This window comes from Dermacentor albipictus, chromosome 1 (genome assembly GCF_038994185.2).
Source record: "Dermacentor albipictus isolate Rhodes 1998 colony chromosome 1, USDA_Dalb.pri_finalv2, whole genome shotgun sequence".
Classification (NCBI taxonomy): Eukaryota; Metazoa; Arthropoda; class Arachnida; order Ixodida; family Ixodidae; genus Dermacentor; species Dermacentor albipictus.
Genome location: NC_091821.1, coordinates 66,499,541 through 66,505,540, shown reverse-complemented (window position 1 = coordinate 66,505,540; position 6,000 = coordinate 66,499,541). Strand labels below are relative to the sequence as shown.

The following is a 6,000-nucleotide window of genomic DNA, read 5'->3' as shown; positions in this document are numbered from 1 at the left end:
CGCGGTTGCTCAGTGGCTATGGTGTTAGGCTGCTGAGCAGGAGGTCGCCGGATCGAATCCCGGCCACGGCGGCCGCATTTCGATGGGGGCGAAATGCGAAAACACCCGTGTACTTAGATTTAGGTGCACGTTAAAGAACCCCAGGTGGTCGGAATTTCCGGAGTCCTCCACTACGGCGTGCCTCATAATCAGAAAGTGGTTTTGGCACGTAAAACCCCATAATCTAAAATCGGCTGGCTCTCCGTCCACCTGATTGCGTAAACACGTGCGCAACGCTACAGTTTTTCCGCGGCGACCAATCCCCCGACCATGTCCTGCAGAGGCCATGCCACTCGTAAAGGAGTCTTGCCAGCGAGCGATTGCCGGCCGTTGGTGGTACGGCAGCCGCAAAATGCGCGCATGCGCGCGCTGGTTATGGCTCCCACCCAATGGATATTCGTGTTTATCTACGCAGCCCGCTACAAAGTGCAGCCATCATCGCTAGGAGTTGCCCGCGCACGCCATGTCCAGCGAATTCGGCGGGGCATAGCGCTGAAGCCGCACGAAAAGGCGCGGCCGCCAAGCCTCGCTCCCGGAACTTCCAACAGCTTATATGGCTCTCCGAGCAAGTGGCATCGCAATCGTTCTTTAACTGGCGTTGCGTAAATTTCCTTAATACCACGATGTGCACATAGTGTTGCTGACATGAAGCCATCCATCGGCGTTTTTCGCAAGTCCGTTGACCTCAATAGGGTACGTACCTGACTGATTTTATTGTTACGAAGCTACGTTTAAGAGACCTGAAATTGGATGTTGTAGCGTAGAACTCTGGCTTAAATCGACCGCGTGGAGCTCTAAAATGTCGGCGTCCTAGATTCCGTTCATACCGCCCTCACAGGAATGGCGGACACCAGGGCCGGATCGAAATCCAAATCGCAACATCATTCTCAGCAGCGGGACCTTACAGCCCCTGAATAACACCGTATAAGTCTATAAGCCATAACTTTCAGTGCTTGTAAATGCATGGCAGCCATATTTTGCCGGGAAGTGGTGGAATGAACTGGTGCGATAGCGCTCAGCCGCTTTATCTCGCATGCTTTCCACTCCACCAGCGTTCGCTCGCCATGGGTTTGCCGTCAGCTGCCAGGCCATCAACACGTAGTCAGTCCCTACGCAGCCCGCGCCAACAGGTGGCGACTATAGGTCGAGGCCAACGCTTGCTCTGAACCGCGCTCTAAACGGACGTACGAGAAGCAAAAAAGAAAAAAAAATCAGGTCTGTTCATAGAGAGTAACAAAGTAGGTCGCGCTGCTTTGGTTGCGAAATGTCCACAATGTTAAAGGAACAAATAATATGTATTCTTAGCGATGCCTTCATCAGAATGGCTATACATTTCTGCAAATTTCACTAACGTGCAGTGACCATCGGCTGGTACAGGTGCACTCGCGTCAGTCGCTTTCGCATTTCCTCGAAGCAAACCACGCGGTGAGCTTAACAAGAAATTGACAAAACGTTGGTGAATCCTGTTGAGATCCATTTTGCCATTAAAAAAATTGTTTGGTTCCATACGTAAGAATGTAAATGCTAAATCCAAAACAGAATACTCCAATAATTGGCGCTTGTACACAACGAGAAAGCAGGGGCCAAATTCACGAAGCTTGTTTTTTCTTTTTCTTATTCACCGGACGCCTTCGCTAATAATATGTCGAGCATCAGGATTGGCTTGCTTATTCTGTTACGATCGATTCCAGTGCAAGAGTTTTCTGTGAATGGTCTTTTCTGTGTGAATGTCGTCTGTAGTGCAAACGAAACGGAGGGTTCGCAAGAAGATGAAAACTTGGAAGTGATCAACGGCGTGTGAACCAGGGATGTCTCACGCTGGAGCTGTTTCGATGCTTGTCTTCGTCAGGACTACAACATATCTGTTTCCCATTGTAGAAATGCCGGAAACCCTGAGGCTTCTTTTTGTCATCAGCAGTTGATCACACCAGGTCTGTATCACGGAACACCGAAGTTGCCAGCAGATTTGTGGATAGCTATCGCCTTGTCCAATGCGTCTTGTTTTCGCGCTTCTTGGATAGCTACAAAGGTCATACAAACTCACCTAATTTTCCTTTGTTGTGTACTTCTGTTTGTCCCATTTATGTTTGTGTTTTATAAACTATTGGGACTAGACAATAAACACTAAGAAATTGATATACCTTACGGAACGTCATAAAGATGCCCGTGGTGTCACCTCAAGCGGTGAAAAGAAGAAAAGTCGCCGGGCGTGACGGAGAGAGCAAACGCGAGGAGATAGCTTTCTGTTTATTTCCTGGGCGCTTTGCAACGAGAGAGAGAGAACACTTTATTGAAGACCATGGGAGCGGGAAGCGTCGAAATATTCATCGCGTATCATTACGAACGCGAACTCGGTGCGCCGCACTTATTTTATTTTTTTTCGAAATCTTGAAACCTGTTTACTCGCCATCCTCCGCTTAATTTAGATGAGCTGCACCATCGCGGTCACTGCGTCCGGGCAGATGACTTGAATTCTCAAGGCACGCGAACATTTTAGTTTAGATTTCTGATAACCGCCGCGGTGGCTCATGGTATGCGCTGCTAAGCATGAGGCGGCGGGGGAAAATGGGGGCCGAAATGCAAAAACGCCTGTGTCCCGTACATTGGCGGCACGTTCAAAAACCCCTAATGGTCAAGTTTAAATCCGGCGTCCCCCACTACGGCGTTCCTCATAATCAAATCGTGGTTTTGGCACGTAAAACCCCCTATTTCAATTTCAATTAGATTTCTAATCTAATAAGAAATGACCGAACGTAGTACACATACTGCGGGCCGGTGTCTCGTATGAGCGACAGCAAACATTTTCTGCGACACGAACATATCGCCGCGCGTCCTGCGAATGCGCAGTTGGCGATGATAGCCTCTCCGGCCAGTGGTAGCCAGGATAGCCCATAGGCAGGTATAGCCTTTTAAACCGGTGCCTGCAATACCTGTCTTTGCGAGGAGACGCCGGAACACATTCTGTGCAACTGTCCTGAATATAATGTTCAGCGACAGTCCCTGGCATCCGTTATAGCGCACCTTGACACTAGACCATTGTCCCTCGACACGATTTTCACATGCCGCCGACAGAAGACATCGCAGGTGAAGGGGACGAAGGGACTACTTCGGTTTTTGAAAGAGACGGGATTGGACAAGCGGCTGTGACAGTGATATCACGTACCATGCCAGATTGGTGGACTCTAATGGACGATGTGTGTGTGCTGTGCTATGTGCTCTCTCTCTCTCTCTTCCCCTTCCCCATCTTTCATCGCCCCCATCCCTCTCCCATGCGTAGGGTAGCAAACCGGTTAAGCTAAACTGGTTAACCTCCCTGCCTTTCCTTCTCCACTTTTTCCTTCCTTCCTTCCTAAACCGGCGCACTGAAGACGTGGCGAGAGCATAACACAACTGCATTCTACGCGCAGTAAGAGCCTTTTTCAAAGAGCCAATCAGATGAGTGTCACGAGTGAAGGAGATTGAAAACGAAATAAAGTAGCCTTCTCTCGAAGATCGTGTGGCCGTGTGGACGTTATACGTATAGTCCAAGTGCGGCGTTCTGATAACGTCCTCATGAAGTGCACGTCTCTCCCATTTACATCGCAAACTGAGTCGTCAATGACGGACCCACCATCACCTAACCTCATCTCGGCGATGCTCATCTGACAAGGTGTAGCAAAAACGCGAGGGACCGCGCGCATCATCCACGCTGTAATGCGCATTGTAGTCAGCCTCCTCTAAACTACCGGCAGTGAACCTCTATATAGCTAACTGGCAGCGCACCTAAGGAAGCGAGGGTGGACGAGGGAGATTGCTAGTGGAGAGAGCTAAAAGAAACAAAATAAGCGCGGGCATATAAGAAGATGAGAAAATGAGCGAGCCGTGGCGCTCTCTGCGCAGCCGGCGTTGTCGACATGCAGCATACCACAGCGTCCGGTGGCGCCTCGCGGCCTAACCATCACGACCGCTAGTTTGGTTGACCGCCACCCCCCATTTACGGTGCTATTGCAGCTCGCGGCTTGCTCACCGTCGGGTGCTGGTTCGCCTTCGTTGCGCCTGTCTTGTCGCTTTCTTTCTTGCATTATGTCTTTTGCTCGATGCTTGTTTTACACGCTCGTTGTCTATTCATTCCGTTGCTTATTTTATTTTGTGTCTTGTTTCTGCTATGCTGCACGCGGTAGCGCTTGTCTCCGTCTGTTTCTCTTGTTTTTTTTTTCCCCCCCTGTCAATTACCCGTGCACAGAACGGCGGGACTGGTTCTGAAAAAAAAATTATGCTTGTTTGTGCGTTTCTTTTTCCTTTTTCTTTATGGTAAGGTGTTCGTGCGCGTGTAGCCCGCTTTCTTTATTCTCACTCCGTCTCTTAGATCACGGTGGCAGCGAGCATTTGTTCTTTTATTCTTATCGACTGAATTCCCGCGCAGTTTTCTTTTTTTTTTTCTTACACCCGGCGTTGCCCCCCACCCTTGGCACGAGATGGCCAGCAGAATTCGCATATGTTTCATACTGCTTCCCTCCCCCCTCCACCCTTCCTACCACCACTCTACATTTCTTTTTTAATCTTGTTTGCGTTTCTTGTCTCTAGCAAACTGTTCTCTCATTCCTGTTCCCTCTACTTCTCTCCCCCCCCCCCCTTCAAGTATATGTTTTTTTTTTTCTTCTGGCGACGGACAGTGCCTTTTTTTTCTCGTTTCCATCCACTTCCGCTTAGTGAAGGGGCGCGAGACCGCTACATGTAGTGTGACCTCGAATTGCTTCGCTCCTGTAGCATCTGCTCAGTCACTGCTCGAGCACCCTGCACATCCTCTTTACAGGTGGCGCATGCATGCTCAATCACTCTCTCATGCACTCGTTTTTTTTTTCTTTTATTCCGTCTCCGTGTTTTCTTGTTTTACTTCTCTCGGCTCTTTTTGCACCAGTGCCGTTCGTAGGTAGGTCTATTCTTTCTTCTCTGTCTCTCTACAGCAGCAACAGCCGCAGCAGCAGCAGCCCAAGCCATTTAACTTAACCACGTCACCCGACCCTTCCCTCGTATATCGCTCCCTAGACTATTCCATAATCTCTCTGCCTCTCTGCAGAAACATTGTGGCAAGTAGCGCGTTGGGCACACTGTGCAATATAACGCAGCTTGTCAACATCAAAGTCCGGTGTCCCATACCCGAGGACGCTGTCACCACAGCCGGCATCACCTATGATATTGACATGGATACACAGAACACGAACCTTCCAATATTTATAATGCCTGCTGCCCACTGGTCGCCTTATGAACACGCGATGTTTCAAAGTTATACCGGTTGTTTCGGTAGAGACCTTAAGCAATATTTAACAATACCCGTTCTGAGATAATCGGACGGTTCATTCGGAAACGTGTCATCAGCGGTACCGACCTCGGTGGACGATTGATACGTCATAATTACTCGGTTATTAAAAAAAAATCAATTAACTTTCGAACTTTTAGATTTAGTGGGCTTATTGTAATTGGGAAATTGAATCGAACTCTGCGTACAAGCCATATCAACTTATTGATTTAGAAAAATACGATTACCCGCGAAATTAGTCAGTTTACAGTCATAGATAGAGGTGCAAGATAGATATTGAAGTGGGCAAAAAACCATTAAGGGGATGTGCACAAAAGTGCTAGATAAAAAGCTTGTATAGCATACCTGATTAAATCAAGCAATCTAGGTGACTATTTGTCGCTACCCCGTTTCGAAGAGGACGTCATTAAATCATCGTCACCTCAGCGCACTCCTTTGTACTTTCCCCGAGGCGCGATTCTCTTCACCTCCAGGTGCCTTCCTCCTCCGCTTCATTCGCGGCTTCAAACAAACATTCGCCGATTGCGCTAGCTGGCCTGTTAGGCTTGCGCGTAAAAGAAAAACAACTGAGCAGGTCATGAGCACATGCCTGCCGAGTATAGCGTCCACCGACACAGTCACGAGTGCTCACTGAAGAAGAACTTAAAATTGGTTCTAGTTGGCAC

General features: G+C 48.7%; 1 protein-coding gene across 2 annotated transcripts in view; it reads left to right on the top strand.

The window, feature by feature from the left end:
- The first annotated feature begins 486 nt into the window (after positions 1 to 486).
- LOC139047749 (zinc finger protein 595-like) overlaps positions 487 to 6,000 on the top strand; it is an 80,786-nt gene continuing 75,272 nt past the window's right edge. Inside the window, exon 1 of one of the 2 annotated variants that reach the window (XR_011507352.1) lies at positions 487 to 732. The gene's annotated coding sequence lies outside the window, so the exon portion shown is untranslated. Of the gene's footprint in view, positions 733 to 1,842; positions 1,971 to 6,000 lie in introns of those variants that run through there. The other variant, XR_011507356.1, reaches the window with a different exon arrangement.